General features: G+C 39.0%; 1 long non-coding RNA gene across 2 annotated transcripts in view; it reads right to left on the minus strand.

Moving 5' to 3' along the window:
• LOC143353327 (uncharacterized) overlaps positions 1–18,725 on the minus strand; it is a 41,376-nt gene that overhangs the window by 12,581 nt on the left and 10,070 nt on the right. Inside the window, exon 1 of one of the 2 annotated variants that reach the window (XR_013082109.1) lies at positions 10,628–10,930. The exons of the other annotated variant lie outside the window; for it this stretch is intronic. This is a non-coding gene — a long non-coding RNA (uncharacterized LOC143353327). Of the gene's footprint in view, positions 1–10,627; positions 10,931–18,725 lie in introns of those variants that run through there. 2 annotated transcript variants of the gene reach the window in all.

Raw genomic sequence — 18,725 nt, forward strand, 5'->3', positions numbered from 1 at the left:
CTGTTTAACGTCACGGAATAGTTATCATATCGTTCCCATTATCCAATCGTACTCGCTTAATCATGTTATCGGTCCACGTCCCTGGAACATCCTTTTCTTCTATCAAACATTTCAAGACGCGTTCCATTAACGTGACTTCATTCCCTGTTCATTCCTTATTATGGATTTATCTGCCGCGCTGCGAATAAACTGATTGACTGGCTCGTTATAATTAGCTTTGTTATCCGACGATTCGTTTCATTCTGTTTCGCTGCTATTGTACTCAATCCTTTCGTGGAGAGTCGTCAAGAATTATCGGAATACGTCGAGGGATGCGAGCGGTAATGATAAGATGTCCCGGGAAATAAGTAAAATTATTCTCGCGAGTTATTAATAGCAAGAAAAATGTCAAATAGCACAAAAGAAGTTTTTTCCGGCTTCTGATGCATTTAGGTGAAGCACAAAATAGTGAAAATATCGGAACACCTTAAGATCACAATTAATTAAATTTGAGTATTACTTAAATTTAGTTATATAAAATCAATTTAAGTAACTTCTTAAAATTATCAAGAGAATAAATAAATGTTTATGCAGTTACTGTTTCTTGCAATTGACGCACCATTTTGCATAAGGATCCGCAGTCCGTTTATAATTCTTGGAACCTTCATTTATAATGAAAAAGTAAGAAGTATATGGTTCCAATATTTCTTTATTTTCTAGAATAATAATATTGTAAAAATCATAATAAAATCTATAAGGTAAATGTATTTCTGAATATTGTATGGATTATATGTCATTATTTTGTGATTGGATACCGTCGGTCCCCAGGGACAGACACAGCCTTTAACGTATTAATCTTGATGGGTTTATCTTTGCTTAATGAAGCGTTAATAACCAAATAACTGAGAACAACGGTCGCGGAATCTCGATAGCAATTCGATCGCTCCTTTCCGCGAGGAATAACGGCCGTTAACGAACACTTCGCAGGTTTCCCTGTACGGTCGCGCGCGACGATTTTCGGTTAGAATGAAATGTAAAATTAGTTTCCGGTTAACGACGGGAAGCGCCAAAAATGTTTCCTTCCACCGGGGCGCGCTGACTATCCCGAAACGTATAAGGAAACAATGCTCGGCAAACGCTGCCGCCGTAGCGGAAGTAACGACCTAGGGGTCCTAAGAGGGAAGCCGGATGAACCTCTAAATGCCGATTCGGAGAAGCGGTCCCCTGGACCCCGCGGGTTCTTCCACGGTCCCCTCCCTATCCTTCAGACTCCTCGTACCTTTTGTTTGCTTCTCTAGCTCTGCCCCGTGGTCCTCTTGAATAGAAAATCAATCCCCGTCCGCAGCAACCTTTCGCTCCTCCACGCCTCTTTAAGACAGTGCGCAAAAAATCACCTTGTCTTCCGCGGGGCTCGCCGAATTCACTATTCTTGTTGTTTCAGATGTTTCTGCTTCTCCGAACGAGATATTTTTACACGATGTAGCAGGTGGGAAACTGAACACCTATTTTTCCTCGAAAATGATGGAAACGCGAACGTCTTCGAACATTTTCATAAATTCTTCTCGCAAATGAAACTGCCATTTGAGCATTCAAGCCTATTGTTTACAACGACTCCTTAACTATTTACGTACGATTTTTTTTTCACTGTGTAATGGAACAAAAATGAGGAACAAATCGTGCAAAGCCTTTTACATATTAACTTGTAATACTGTAAAGTTGGAGGCGCGTCAAAAAACGACTCAAAAAAATCGTACATCAATTTTTAAGTCGTCGTTGCAAAGAGGAAGCTTCAGTCTTTAAATCTACGAAAGATCCATTTACGAAAAAAATTTTTTGAAGTTTTGAACGGAGATTGAGTGTACAGCATTTTCGAGGAAAACCACTTCGTCAGTTTCTGGTCCGTCGCATCGGCGGATACACATCTTAGAATAAAATGGACGATGGATTATGAAAATGGAGGCTACTAGCTTTGAAATGCTCAATATCGTATCTGCTCAAATATCGTATAATAAGATGTGCATGCTAATTTTCTGAAGAACCATGAATATTGAACGAATGAGTCGATATATTGCGGCAGGGAAACTCGTTAAACGAAATACAACTGAAAATTACACATTTTCAAGGATAATTGAGGGCAATATGCAATCGGTATTTAATTAATTTATGAATCCCTGCAATATGATAGGCAATCCAAAATATTCCCCATTCGACAAAACTTGACCTAAATTGTACAATTAATAATTCATCAACTGGTTGAGCGTCGCAGTTTACAATCCAATTACTGGAAATTCTTGCGATTCATACCAACTACAGTCCATATTTACAAATAATTTATTCAGTAATTGGAAAATGATTATAGATTCACAATTATTACATTCGCATTTACGTTCGCAATAATCGGAACCTTTTTCACCTGAAGAACAATTTTTTATTGTTAGTACATGAACATTGAACACTAGACAAAAATTTTTATGACAAAAACGAGTAGGAAAACAAACAAAAACTAAGAATATCAATGTATGCATCATTTTCAGCTTGTCAAAATCGTTAAAGAAATTTCTGTTTGGATCCTCTGCTTTTTGCAATTGATACAAAACAATTTTTAATTTGTATAAAAATCCACGGTCTGCTGATCTCAGATTAATTTCAATTTGAAAGAGATGTATGACATTCGTGTTAGATCCATTTTAAAAACCTCGTGAAGGTGTTAAAGATCGAATAAACTGCGCAAGTTGATATAATAAATTACACGGGTAAGTTACAGAGTATAAAAAGAAATCAACGTTCTAATGACCCAATGATCGAGCAGTAGTAAAAAAAAAAAAAGAAAAAAACGGACGTGCATAAGACAAGGATTTCTACCGTCGGAACGGCGTACGGTACTGCACACTAGTTCTCAAAGTGAAACGCAGGCAATCTCTTTTCTGCTCGTTTCGCAATTATGCATTCCGCGGCGCTCGCGCTCCGATTAATCATCGATTGTTCTTCGCTTACGCATGGATTTATAACAGAGAGAAAGAGAAGGATAAAGAGAGAGAGAGAGAGAGAGTGGGAGTGAGAAAGAGAGAGGAGAGAGAGAGAGAAGGAGAGCTCGGAAGGTGTGCGTACGTTGAAGGATGCCGATTTCCCGGTGTGTCGAGACCGGAAACCGGACGTGACGTTTAATCATTCAGCGATGGCGAGAAAATATATTTCTATCCTCGATACAAGGTTTTCTCTCATATTAGAATTCGATATTTGCCTTTTCCATTAGTTTCATTCACCGCTTCAGGAATTTCGATTGAGAGAACCAATGAACAATGCTTCTAAATCGAGCGTGCTTCAACGCGCTCTTCCGTTTCGTTTTTGATAAACAGACGGCGGATTTTTGTGTAAAATAAAAATGGTTTCTGTCAATTGCAAGAAACAGAAACCAAACGGAAATTTATTTTCTCCTTCAATGATGTTAGTAAGTTGAAACTAATGCTTTACACTTATTTTTGTCATAAATGCACAAAATCTGACAGATCTAATAAATCTAATAACGTCTATTGACAAAATCCACTTGTACCCATCGTAACTTGACAAATTATAGTAGAACATCTGCTCTTATTGATCATCCTTACGTGCATGTATCAAAATATAGGGTAATCCTACGAAACTGATTATTCCAGCTTGAGAATAAAACAACCTAATAAATCACCTATTGTATAAAAAAAGTAAAAACGTTAAAAGTGAACCTGAAAGTTGAGCAAGCGTTGTTAGTATAAAGAATTAGTTAAAAGAGAAATTATTATCTCATCGCAGTTTTCGTACGAGGCAGAATGAAGGCCAATGCATAATTGACTTGTTAAATTTTAGCTGAATAAATGGGAATACGTCTATGTACGTTCACAATTTAATTATAAAGGTTCTGCGGCTGACATACATATACGTAGCTATGTACAAAAATACGGCAACCGAGGCTCGTGTTCCGATATTGTGTACATATTAAAATTAATTAATTATTATTTGCACCCGATATTATCCAGTTTTTCGAGAGGGGAAACCTTGATCTCGTATCGACGAGAAAGTGGTGGTTCTCGTTTGCTTTTTTGTCTCTTCTTCATTCATGCTTTTACATCAAGGCCATCGTCGATACATTGCCTCGTTCAATCGAGGCAGAACGAAAAGAATGAAATCCGCAGTCTACGCTGAAATTACATTTTCCTGAAAGTTGAATGTTACCGAACTTGTTCCTCATTTTTGTTCCATAAAACAATGAAACAAAAATTGTACATCAATTTTCAATGAGTCGTTGCAAAGAGAAGTCCTCAATCTTCAAATCCATGGCAGTTTCATTTACAAGGAAAATTTTTGACAGCTTTTGGAGACGTTCGATTTGCAGCATTTTTTAGAAAAATTGGGTCTTCAGTTACCTGTTCGGGTAAGGGACCCACTTACTGTGGGGGTACCAATTACTCTGCCTATATTAATTATAGTTATTTTTAAAGCATATATATATATTAACTGATTTTAATGAAAAAAAATGTAATATTCATTATGCTTTAAAAACAAGTATTATCAATATAGGCACAGTAGTTGTAAAAATATCTTAGAGGAAAATGAACTTTGCTTTGCAAAAGTAGAGTACGTTTCTTTTTCACGAAGTTATAATAATTTAAAGATTCAAGCACTTTTTGGAACCATCACATTTATTAATAAATCTACCCGCTTCATTGTCCACATCCTAATGAATTAAAACGTACGAAATGGCACGAGTTGAACGATCACGAACTGAGTATAGCGCCAAATATTTTTCGTCGCAATTCCATACCGAGGAAGACATGTTTACAAGTCCTTCACGGAGCGGTAGCAAGAACGCTATACACATAAGTTTACCTCGCAATTTCCACTGCCGAGACCAAACCATGCTTGCAAAAAGTTTCGTGTAGAATAGAAAAAGAAGAAGAACCAGCTATGTTAGTGTCTCGGCTAACGTTCGCCGAATGTTACGTAACGTTACGTTCGCCGAAATAAAGTCGACTCTACCGGTTTTAAAATACCCAAATTCCTCGCCAAGGACATTTTCGGGACCGTATCTGTCACGTGGCAGAACACTGACAATGTTGTGTGCACGACAGAACGGAATCGATGCAATTTTAACTGAATATTCAATAAATGGCAATGCTGCCATTTTAACCTTTGAGCGAACCACTGCGCGGCCGCCGAGGACTTATTCAAATTTCTGCTGATAATTGTTTCACGTATGCCCGTGCAACTCTTTAGAAACTACCATTTTCTTTTTAATTCGCAGTTATATGTCGCATCAACTGCTAGGTTATTAGTGACGTCATAAAACAAGTAACGATATATTACGTTATTTGTTTCATGAGTTTGGCTTCCTTGATGAATTTACGTGGGTCTTTTATTTTTTCTTTTTTATAAAATAGATATTACACATATCAATTCAGTTGTTGTATTTTCAAGTCTACACAGAAAGTACGTATAATGTTTCACCTAGCAGCAGTCACTTAATGATCCCTAAACAATCTATTATTAGTAGCTACGGGTTCCTAAATCAATTTTCCAATAGACACAGCAATTTTGATCGTGCTGCAAGTTGCTCGCGGGTAATATAATGTAAGAATTTATTTTCAAAATAATATTTAGTAAATGGACGATTTAACTGCTTTTAAGTATAAAAGAAGCATTAGGAATCCTATTATAACGCTTCCGGTGGCAAAAATGTGGTTAATATAATTTATCATATGAATTTTAAAATTTATCCTTATTAGCTATTTTAGTTGCTATGCTTATCTCCCGCTCTTCCGGTTCTAATGGCAACAGCTAAGAATTCTCTGTCTGAAAGCCTGAGTCAGTTATTCAACATTTGTTTTCACTTTTTCCGTCCTAAGCGTTGCAAATCGGTAACACTTGATCGAGCTCCTGAAAGCTAATCAATTTATAACAATTTGCACAATTTCGCACAGTCTAATAAATTTTCCAAGTGAAACGGAACAAAGAAATGTTTTATTCTTTTTGTGATATACAGGTACTACATTCAATACATTGTCTAACATAAATTAAATAAATATTGTCCATATTTGAGTGATGGAAATATTTCATCAGGCTAAAAAATTCATTTCTGTGGTGATAAATGGTGTGCTAAGTTTTTTATGGTCTGAGAAATGCGAGAGGATTGGAAAACTAATTACCAGCATTTCTAAGTTCCCACTTTTCTTGTACTAAATAAATTCCTTTGATTTTACCCAATTTTTATAGCCGCTGAGTCTGTCAACTTGTTGATTTACATATAATAGATTCATGTACGCTCTCAGAAACTTCCGGGAAGACTCGCCGTTCTTGAATGAATAGTAAAGACCGTGTCTCTTGAAACAGCTGTCAAAAATCTATTTTTTCAACTGGCAACAATGCTAATTTATGACTTCGTAAGCGTTCGAAATACTGAATAATCCACGAAACTTATCTTACTGGCGCTGCAGTGATGTAACTGCACATTTCGGATTATCAAATGAGATTACAGAACTGGCGCCTGGACTTTCACATCTACGAATGTACGTGTGTATGTCAGTTTCTGTCGCGTACTCGTACACTATCGCTCAACTAACCCGAGCATGGTATACAGTTACGAAATTGGAAATGTAATTTAAATGTTACTAAAATTAGCACTCAATTATATTATCGTAACGGTGCCCAATTGTGATCAGAAGCAAAAGATTCAATCGTAAATCGTAATACATTTAGTTTTCAGAAGTATAGTATTATTTGGTAACAAAGATCCGACTTGCAAAGTAAGTTCAAAATTTTAAACTAAATAGGACTTAATTTCGCTTGTTTTACATTTCAAAATAATTGATTACTTATGGGCCCCCTAATATGTTGACCTATCCTCGTGTTTTTCAGCGGGGGTGTAGACAAACCGCCTCCCCCGGTTACATCGTTACATCGTTACAAATACATTATGCACCGATCGGCTTGCCGACGAGTGTATCGCGTTACATTCAACTGAGCAGTGTGAATGGAGGCTCGCCGTGGTGGGATCGCGTTAAATGAACCTTGACCTTCGTGAAAGAGATCTTTCGTAGAAACGGAGAGGAACCCATGGCTAGTATCTGTCACGACTGGCCGGAAGCGGATATGACGCGTTCACGGATCGTTTAAAAGCAGCCACGGAAAAGAAAACAGGATTTCGTCGTTGATCCGAGAGTATAATGGGCGTTCATCAACACCTACGGTGCCGGTGGGCGTGAAAATAAAACCGGCCGCGCGATATTGCGAATTTTCGAAGGAGATCCCTCGGCGCGCGCGCTGATGGGATCAAGCAGCCTTCGCCATTATGAAAATTCGTTATTCGAGAAATGATCAGTCACGTAACCGAATCCTGTAATTTTCAAGCGTCAAATCACTTTCAAATTGTAGGTCGGATAAAAAATGGTTTCATTATAATTGTATTATTTTCTTCACAGCTACAACGATTAGAAAAGCTTTTTCTACAAAAAGAATATTTTCTACAATTACTCTGCTGCCTTCAATATTGAGAACAGAAAGATAAAATTGTATTTCGGTTTAAAAGAAATTTGATACTATTTATATTTGATAATCTCCGTTTAATATGTTGGTCATTACCGAGATATTAGGTCAGTGCAAGTAAACAAAAACATGCATGCAGATATGTAGGCTTTAATGCTTGAATGACTTGTTCTTTTGGAAAACTAGTCAGAATGATTATTTCGTTAAAAATAGATATACCTATAATTTACATTTACGGCATTTGCCATTCACATTTATTACCATTCACACCTATCAGAGCAATCCATTCAGTTTTGTCGTTAATACATAAAATCCATATGTAGTGAACTTGCAAATAAGATGTAAAATTTTATGCATGCATGACAGGATTAAGTGAAATTTAAAGTAGTAGCAAAGGTCGAACGAATTTAACGTTAAAACTAGTAATAAATGCGACTGATATATACTGCTTTGTAATAACGACAAAACTGCATTTAGACTTACAATTTCTATTGCAATATGTGCTTCGATAAAGAAATTCGTTCGAAGATTTCTGATGAAAATATTTTTATGGTTTCATCGATTGTGAAAGGAAAAAATTAGTAACCTGTCATTTTCACTGGTTCGGTAATCGTAGTGTTATGCCAATATACAGTAATAATATTACACAGCAATATACAGCAACATCAATAAAATAGCTTTTTTATTTTTTAAAATATTAAAATATTTTTCCTCTGGAAGTGCGCTAGCAAATGCTTCCTTCAAGAGACATTTGCTTCTAAGCTTATGAAGAGCCAGAGAAGTATCTGTGTTTCCAAGATCGAGGATTACTATGCGTGTTGGTGTTTGTAAACAAAGCGCCTTTCGTCCGATCGGCCGCTTCTTCTGTCGTCGTAATGTTTTGCCTCCAAGCTGAAGGTAATCGTCTCGAACAACATACGTAATATTTAAGATTACTTTTAGTAATAAATACAACAATTTTCTTCAGTAATATATGCGCGTGACAAACCTGAATTATTTCGATGGCGTGCGTTACCAAGTCCTAAAACTTTAGTAGTAAAGTAAATAAGTTTTAAATTTAAATTTAAAATAAGTTTACTAGTAGCGAATATCTCTTGGAGAAAGAAATTTCTCTTTTTTGTTCTAGGATCCTAAATTCATATCTAAAGTTTCATATTTATTAAAATAATTGCAGAAGAAAAGAAGTTTCTATTTCGTTACAGTTTCTCGCAATCGCTAGAGAAAATTTGTATTTCACGTGTGGCCCACAGTCTATTTCTAGTAGAGGGTTTGAAACTTTCGACTGATGCTATACTATCGAAATATCATTTTCAGCGAGTAGTACTCGAAATCCGGGATACGAAACTCGCGCTCTAAAATTGGATTCCGATTTAGGAGTACATGCTGAACTTGAACCCATCTCCGTCCCCCTACTCGATATATTTTTATCGATTGTCTCTTATCTCGCAAACGTTCGTCCTCGAAACCGGAACGAAAGATTTTCTCTTTTTCTCTTTCTCTCCCCCCACCCCTCCTCTCTCTCTCTTTCTCTCTGCGCGAAACTCTCGACCGGAACAGGAAATGACGCGTCAGATCGGTTAACGGCTGGATAAAAACCGCGATATCACGAGCGAACCGGAAGTGTCCAGATCCCGGATGTTTTTTTTACCTATCGAATTGCAAAATAACTACCGGATGAATGGCAGCCTCCAGATGTATCGAGCGGATCGTTCCTCGTTTCCACGTTACACTGTATACACAATGAGTCGCGTGTTTACGCGAATCGCACGAATAGAACGTATTTTTTATACCGGTTGCAATGTTGTTTTCAGAGAAAATTGCTGACCGTACGATTCCGTCGTCGCAAACATCGTGACGGAGTCTCTCGAAAATTTCTAGCGCTTCTCCTTTTTATACTAAATTCATGTTTCGTGGAAATATTAGATTTCTAATGTTTACGGGTAAGTTCTACTTAATTAAATCGGAACTAATGAAGTATATGTGTTCATTTTATTCGAAAACGTTCTGCCATTCTGCAACGTCTTTATTTTGTTCTAATGTCTGTTCTTGCAAACATTGCGATCAATAAACTGAACAGAAAATGCAGATTTTTCGGTAAACGGTAGATTTAATGAATTTAGAATTTTAATGAATTTAGAATATTTTAGCAACTTTGAAACTAACGCGTTCACATCAAAATTTCGTCACGCTGGAAATTCGAATTTAGTTAAAATTCTCCTGAAATTTTATAGGTTCGCCAGCGGTGCTAATGGAATTATAGCAATTTTTTCCCTGCATTTTACTTTCACAGAGTATAAAATGCTTGAAAATTTAGTTACCTATGCTCCTACACTTTTATCAATTTCCAAACCATATAATGAGATTGTTAGCAAAAAAATTTAATAATTTTTAACACTATAAAATTGTTAAAAACTTGCTGCTCGCATAAAAAAATTCCTTGAAACATACTTCAGAAAGTTTCATGGTAAGCATTTCGTATAAACTATCGTACTTTTATTATTCAAATTTTCTTATATGTATAAACTACAGAGTACACAGTAATTCATATTTTTCCAAATGACGATTTTAATAAAGTGAAATATATATTATTTACATTACAGACCTTCACATCACCTATTGCAACTTTCAAGATACGAAATTTAAAACAAAGAAAAATATACATTATATATACTTATTGACTCACATTTTTCCAAATTGCCATTTCACTAAAGTGGAATACAAAGATCATAAATAAATACACCTACACCAATGCAAAAAAATAAATATACTAATAATAAAATAATAAAATTCTTTTCTAAATAAAATTTTAATTCAGAAAAGAAAATTGAATTCTTTAACAATCGATTGTCTAACCATTCTTATTATTGATTTAAAAAACGTACAATTTATAATACATACGAGGTATATAATTTTCGTTTTTGTATATGCCTTTATAGATATATAGCTTAGCGAATGAAATTATGATAATTTCGTTGATATCAGTTTCGCGTTAAAAATTCACGTAGGCGCGGCAATATTACGAAATTCGCAGGCGCGCATTAACGCGTCACGCGTTAGTTAAAAGCGGATTAATTATTCGCGTATCATTTGGGCCGGGTAATGTAATTTTCCGCGAAACATTGAAATTTCGACTCACCGTTTCGAGTGCGCGCTATTATATTCATTGCGCTGCAGATAGCAACAGACAGCAGAGAATGTCACCTTCGCCACTTGTCGTTTTTCGCCGGCTGACATCTCGGGTCCCGCGTGTCAAGGCACTTTGTCAATCACCTGTCGTTGGCAGGCACGAGCGGCCCGCGCGACCCGAGCTCCGGCTCATGAATGAGAGTCTTATTAATTTATGACTCGAGCTCGACCGAGGAAAAGTGCTCCAGGGAAATCGGGACACGAATTTATCCATGGCCGATCGGAAAACTAACAATAAGTCAGGACAAATCGAATTAACTCCGGGCTTGGCTCCCTCTCGAAACGATCATGGCCGAGGGCAGACAAAGAAATGTGACGTACACTAATTTCATATTTATTTTGCGAAGACAAATCAAATTTTTGTCAATGTTTATATTTTTGTGTTGCGTACAACGCAGTCGAAGCAAAGCCCGACGGGAAAACTACCGCGGCAAACTTTGGTTAAATAAAGCACGAGCATTTGTATATTTTTTCCAAGTGAACTTATTCCAAAGAAACTTTTTCGTTACCTCAGAAAAGAGACAAAATAATAAAACGCACGATTTACGATAAAATTAGTGAAATATAAAACAGCAAAGAACATTAGAAGAATTACTGTATAACACAATATTATATTGCCAATTTAATAAAATTGCTAACAAAACTTCAGCTTTTTGCAAATGACAGTTTTTGAACGAATAGAGAATGTTTTCAATCCTTTCTGTGGCGCAAAACGTGTATACGTTGCGCACTACGGAAACGTATGAACGGAAATCGATTTGGGCCGGATAAAAAATATATTTCAATTCCAAAATGGATATGCAATTATTCTATTTGAACAATTAAATGAAACACTAGAGTACAATCAATGTACAGCGTCTGCTAATTACGCGAGTTGATATTATTTATTTTGCAGGCGAGTGTAAAGGTAAATTAATCGCGCTGAATGTAATATTGTACGTGTTTAAACAATTTATTTGTTTCGCGCTTAATTAAACGTTAAGGGAGCCCTCGAACGTAATGAATTGGGAATAATGAAATTGTCCCTGTAAATATTGTTTTCCCTTTGGGCTGTGTGTGTGTGTTAGTGTGTCCCAATAGGTAGGCAATGAGTCACGGTAATTTAATTCCCGCAAGATCTCATTTCGCAGGTGTTGAAGAGCCGGGGCCAATGACAACAGAAAGTCTTTCGTTAAATTGATTTTGAGAGGGCTTGTCGAGACGTCGCTTAGCACAAGCTGTCGCACCTCGGGAAAATAAAATTAACTTGGATTCCTACGTGTCCCACACCTATGCGATAGAAAGCGTCCTGGTCCGTGTGTGTACTCACGGGAATGCTCTGCGAAGAGAGTGCTAATAGATTCGTGTGTACCGCTCTTGAATGTAAAGATTGCCCTTAATGAAAACGCCAGTGACGTTCCGAGAAATTGTTCATTAAAACCAACGGACGAGAAACACCGTCAAACGAAACATCTTCAAAGAATATGAAAAATTGGATATACTAGTACATGGATTATTGAACTCACGTGAAACACAATGGAATCAACAATTCAATCTTAACACATTAATTTATAGCAGTAGGTAATAATAAATAATAAATCGCATATTTGCTTTCCCAATATTCGCATATGCTTTGCAATTATAGTTTTATTCGTTTGAGCAAAAGGCTTCTATTTTTAACATGTTTTGTATATAGTAGTACAACTTTGTTCCACTTTGATTATTAATTATTATTCTTAATGTATCCGGACACTCTACATCAATATTAAACGTACTCGCTGATATTAATATATAATACATGCAATATACAAATTAAATGAAATGTACCATTTATTATTTATCTTATAATTTTTCTTTTATTTTAGGTTTAGTGTCGCATCAACGTCTTCGTTCATCGATGACTACTAAAGTTATAACAAGAATGATTTCTTCCCTTTGTATGAAATATTTTTTACCGTTCTAACTGTTCTTTCAGTGAAAGTTTCTTTTCAGTTTAACGCGATTTTTGTATAATTTTTAAATTCACTTGGAATGGAATTGAAAGCAGTATTACCGTGACAAATAAATAAAATTTGATTCAATATGGTGGTCACGGTCTAAAGAAAAATGAAAAATAAAATCCCAAACAGTCGTTTATACAAAATATTTTAACGAATAATATTTTTACTGAAAGATCCTTTTTCTGTTATGGATAATGTTTGCATATTTTTTTAATCCATCTCGTATGAACCTTAAAAAAAAGTTTCACTACGACAAATATAAATAAAACTTGAGGAAACATTCACAGTTAAACTCTTACATCAATATACCCGGGTTCCTACTTCCGATTTGTTTTGAAAATCGTTTGACAAAGTGCACAATTGTCATAGATTTCTACTTTCATGTATAATCATAAATTAATTTAGATTTGAGGCCTTACAATGTGCTCTGACACTATAATTGTTATTAAACACTGTAGTGAATATTGGCATAAGGGTTAAAGAAAGTAGGAAACAAACTTCAAGCAATTATTCACACAAAACATGTTGCTGAATCACAGCCTTTAGTAAAAGATCCTGTTAGATCCTTTCTCACTTTTCAATAATGTCTAACTTTTAAATCGACCCCGAGCGAGCAGTGGCAAAACTTTCATCCCTCCAAAAAAAAATTTGTTCAAATATGACAGTCACAGCTTAAAGAAAATAAAACCGTAACCAGTTATTAATATAAAATACTTTGATTACACCCTTTCTCAATTTTAGATAATGTTCGTACAACTTTCAAACCCAGCCCCAAGTGAACATTGGAAAAAGTTTTGCCCGGACGGGAATAAATAAAATTTTATTAGACATACTAGTCGACGTAAAGTAGAAAATAAAACCGAACCAGTTCTTCGCATAAACCATGTCAACCAATCATATCCTTTTTCGCTTTTAGGTAACGCTCGTGCAACTTTTAAACCTAGCTCGAGCGAACATCGGAAAAAGTTTCGTCCCGACAAAAATAAATAAAATTTCATGAAACATAGTAACCGAAGTGTAACGTAAAAATTAAACCCCGATCAGCGTCTAAATTAGTTCTGCCGATCTGGGCCTTCTATAAAAGATCTTTTTTCAATTTTCGATAATATGTTTATAAAACTTCTGAACCAGCCCGGGACGAACGTTGGAAGAACTTTCGCAGCCGAGAAAAATGAAAACAAAACATATTCCCCAGGCTGATTAAAGTATTCATGGAACAATTAGCAGCGCCTACGTGCAAGGTTCATCGTACTCGTCGGCGCGGTCGGGTTTAATCGTTGCCAGGCTAAGCCGAAGGAACAGCGGATCAGGATCGCTATCTTGCCGGGCTAGATTAGAAATTTCACGGACGGCCGAGTTCATCGGTGGAATCGATAAAAGCCCGGGCCAATTCGATTCGGGATCGTAACGAAATCAAAGGTTGCCAGGAGGGGGGTGGTGGGGTGGTGGGGGTGGGGGGGGGTTGGAAAAGCGGTTTGCTGCGTGTGTATCGATTGGGGACGCGGTTCGCCCACGAGACTAGCCTACATTCTAGCCCCTTGCTTCACCCTTCTCGGCCGGCTTGTTTTCCCCCGTCTAGCCCCTCTGCAACCGCCCCTCTTCTCGCGAACCTCGAGTCCTCATTCAACATTCCCTCCTCTCTCAGCATTCTGCTTCCCCAACATCCCCTACCGCGAGTGTCGTTCAATTGCTACTCGGACACAGATGAACGAAAAGAGGGGAAAGAGCCTGCAACGTTCAAGAACCAGGATTGCCTGCCGGGGTCGCCGGAGCCCGGAGGGGTGGCTAAAACTGAAGAATCGGATGAGCCTCGAGCACAGTACGAATAGAATATCCAAAGGGAAGCGTAAACTCCCCTCTCTCTCTCTCTCTCCCTCTCTTTCTCTCTTCCAGCATCCGGCTGAATGGACTCGGCGAAACACGAATTGGCCGACGGGAACAACAATGTAGGTCGATACACGCCGATAGATATTGCGACACCGAGACACTGGGACAGTCGAGCCAGCCCGCTCCTTTTCATCCACTTTAGCCCGAGCCCCGGAGGGTTCTCGCTCTTTCCTTTGCATTAGTATAATCACTCGTTCCGAGGGGAGAGACCGGGGCAAGATGTACCCTAGGAAGATGCGTCTCGAAAGGGACACTCTGCTGGAGCGTCGGCATTCGCTCGAATTCGCGTAAAGAGGATGCTGGGCCGCGGAAGCTAAGTTGTTCAGCGGTGATCAATGATCAATGAATCAAGTAGTTGCGCATCCTGTCGGCAGGACACTTTCGCGAACCTCTGTTGCCCGACGAATATAATCCAACCGTGCGATCAAGACACCGGGTCCAAGGTGTCCGGGGCTCGATCAGGGGCGACTTTATTTTAAATAAAGTCCGCGTGGCTGATCGATCCTCACCTTTCCGCCCAGTGATTCGCTAAACGCTTTCGAAACCGAATTATCCTCTGACAAGTCTGAAATAGGTCAACACGGTCGACCCGGGCTCGTCAATCCGAACCAGACGGCCGGATTAAAGTTGTCCTTGAACTATCGCCGTTCTGAAAGAATACCGCGCGTGAAAAGCAGCAGCAGCAGCTCGGTTTGCCTCGGTTACAGGTGGAGCCCGAAAGGCGCATTAGCGATGTCGAGGGATGCGTGAAAATCGGCAGGGTCGGCCCGCGGAAAAAGAGAGAGAGAGAGGGGGAGAGAAAGAGAGAGTGTGTGTGTGTGTGTGTGTGTGTGTGTGTGTGTGTATGCAGGCGGTACCTGCATACGGGTCAGAGGGAGATAGATGCTGCACTGTGACCGTAGGGAAGACAGGAACGGACGTATCTCCACCATCATCGGTGGCAGCAGCCCCGTCGGGTGGTGAGTTCAGGGGATGAAGCGAGGCCTTGCGCTGCGAAAGAGGGGAAGGTGGGTCGCCTCGTATCCGTGTCACGAATGCGCGCGTCTGCACACCTCGCCACCCTCCACGGCCACCGAAAGAGGTGAATGCAGTTGGCCGTCATTTTGCAATCCGTTCAGACGCCATTCAGATGCGTCCGATGCAAGTAGCCGGCGTCGCGCGATCCGCTCACCACCTCATCGCTGACTTCGACGACGGAGCAACGTGTTACGTCGACAACCGATCCGGGTCGTGAGACACCGGACGCGTTTTCTTCGCAAAGTTTTCTCATGTGGGGAACACACCGGATCCTCAAGGAGGAAGCGTCAGAGAGACGTCGGGATCGCTGGGCGGGACGAGGACTTGGTCGTTCGACGTGGAGGACACGCGTGTAACGGATAGCGATCCAGAAATCGCTGAATCGTAGATCCCTCGTTCGGCGCCGATTGAACGGACCGCCCCCCATCCCCCGGTATAGTGGTAGCTGTTACGCGAGGGAAACGATGCATTTTTTGAAGGTCGCGTGCAGTGAATGCGGACGAACGACGGGCACCATGTTCGCCGAGAAAAAGACTGGCTAAGTGGTCGGAAGTCGGTGTGCGTTCGGAGATCCAGCGTAAGGTCCGCTCGACGAGGTAAGTGTCTCGTACGAGACTGTAAAAGCTACAGGTTCGTTGTTACATAATTCCACGACGGACGGATAACGAGCTCGTTGTTATCTTCGTGGACAGATATCAATCGCGACGTGTACAAAAAGCGCAAGATATCCGAAAGTTTAACGAACGTCCAAGTTGTATGCGCGTATTCAGAAGGATCGAAGGGAACAGTCACGTTGGGTTCCCAATGAGTCATTCTGTCATGAGACAGAAGCTAGAGCCGAGAAATCGATTCGGCATGGTCTAATCCACTTTGGACGGGACAACACGCATCACATCTCGCGGTTTGAAACGCACTCGCACCATGTTTTCCAGACTTTTCCAGATCGCGCGTTCGTTAATTATTCTGGTTTTCAAATGATTTTTCACGCAGTCGAGAGTCTCACTTCTGCATGCTGACGCACGTAAAACTTTCAGGTGTGAAGAAAAAGAATCCGAGTAAAAAGGGACTTCGTGGAGAGGGGACACGGCCGGCACGTGCTCGGCGAATAAGCATCGAGAAAATCGCCGTAGGATTATCCTCTTTTCTTTTACCTTGCGACGCGTCGCGTCGGGACGACCACTTTTCTAGACGAGCAAGTTGTTCGGACTGTCTGGCGGCCCGGCCCGGCCCGGCCCGAAAGGAAATATCAAGGTACCGCATATATATAGCAGTTGTTACGTTTATTGCCCTTAGAAACCGCCTTTACGTAACGCGATTTTCTTTCCCGCCCACGCCACGCGACGAATAATGACCTCGAACAACTTCAGCGATTTTCTCTTCTCCCTTGGAATCGTTAAATCCTTCACCCCTCTTATTGCCCACGTCGAGAGAGAGAGAGAGCTGAAAGCCGTTCAATGTCGATTCGTCGATTCCCACGACTGCGACACTACAGGCAAGCGGTTCCGCGATTTCAATTAAAATATTTAAAGTCGAATGTTTTCAATCGGCAAGTTGGATTATCGTTTCGAAATGAACAATGGAACCCCCGGGCCATTTTCAACAACGCTCTTACACCGTGAACGGGTTCCCGGGACCGTTCCCGGCCAATGACTCGCGATGAATAACGAACGGCTTTATAGTAAACGCTAAACGAGATTTCATTGAGCGCTCACTGAACTTTGTAGACGCGCCAGTCGTGCGAATCGTAAAATCCTTTGACTCGCCACTTATACGTGACTCGTTGCACGTACTCCTGTAATTACCGGGCCGGCTTGGAATCATTGGCTGTGTTGCTATCAGGAAAAATCGTGCTCGCGATAAACTGTTGTCGCAGATCGCCAAATTTAATTGTGTTCATACTCCCTCCCCCCACCCCAAGTTTGATCTTCCGTTTCTTTGATTTAGTCGTTCGTCCCGATTCTTTACTTTGCTCAAGATTTAGGCGTCTCTTGTGACGAGTTTATGCCTCTTTTGTTCACTTGCGTAGCTTGGTTGCAGACGTGAAAAAGTACTACAAATACGTAACGATAAAATAACTTTGGCGTAAAAATATTGTTAATATTAGTACAGATGCTTTGGCACAATAAAGTTAGAGAATTGTTGATTGAATTAAGAAGAACATTAAAGATGATGAGTTAACTGGTCTTGTCTAGTTAACAAGTTGATTATTATTGAGTTTTTACTATTGTGTAAATGTAAAGCGAAGGCGTTAGCTAAGCTTCAAAAATAGTGAAACTACCAAGTAGGTATAACTGATTACAATAGCTGGGTCACTGGAGACCCAATCCATAATGACTAGACTGCGGATCTTTCTGCAAAATAAAAGATACTTACATTGATTGCAGGACACAGGAGCGAAATAAAAATTTCTTTCTTCTTTTAATTATTTTATTAAGCTAAAACCAATACGCTGATGCTCTTAAATCTTTTTAATATGTCCACTGCTTTAATTTGTACTTGCCCATTATTGTCATAAATGTATAAAATCCGCAGTCTAATAATGACGAATCGAGATACACGTATTTGTAGTCAGATGACAAAATATGACTAGCAAAGCATACTTGATTGTACAGTGTCACAAGTTAAAAGTTTCTTCGTATGTAAAAGAACGCGATAATATTGAAGATATAATTTTTAATATCGTTGGTTAAATGTACAATATACAAATACCATGAGTGACTTGTTAGCCGCAATTTGATGAATAAAGTAGTGCAACGTTAAGTTGTTCTATTCAAAATTCAAGTAATCATATACTTTTCTGAACTTAATGTAAAATCGTCGTACAAGTAGTATACAAACACTTTCACTTCGAGACACATTTGTAAAATGACGCGCGAAACGAGCTATCTGATGAAATAGAATTGATCACTGTATGACGCAGGTACTTCAATTTAATCAGTGCTTGCGTTTTTATCTTTTGTCAATGACTGATCGGAGTATGTGTAGTGTGTGTACACTCTCGAATGGGAAGAATTAAATAATATTTACTTGTGTTTGTTTGCTAGAATGATCGACTCGTTTTCGTCAAAACATCCTGTGGAAAACATGTTTGTATAATTCTTATCAATGAAATGATGAAATTTGGGCAGGCATTCAAGAACAGCATGATCTCTGACGTATGAAATT

Source organism: Halictus rubicundus, chromosome 4, assembly GCF_050948215.1.
Source record: "Halictus rubicundus isolate RS-2024b chromosome 4, iyHalRubi1_principal, whole genome shotgun sequence".
Classification (NCBI taxonomy): Eukaryota; Metazoa; Arthropoda; class Insecta; order Hymenoptera; family Halictidae; genus Halictus; species Halictus rubicundus.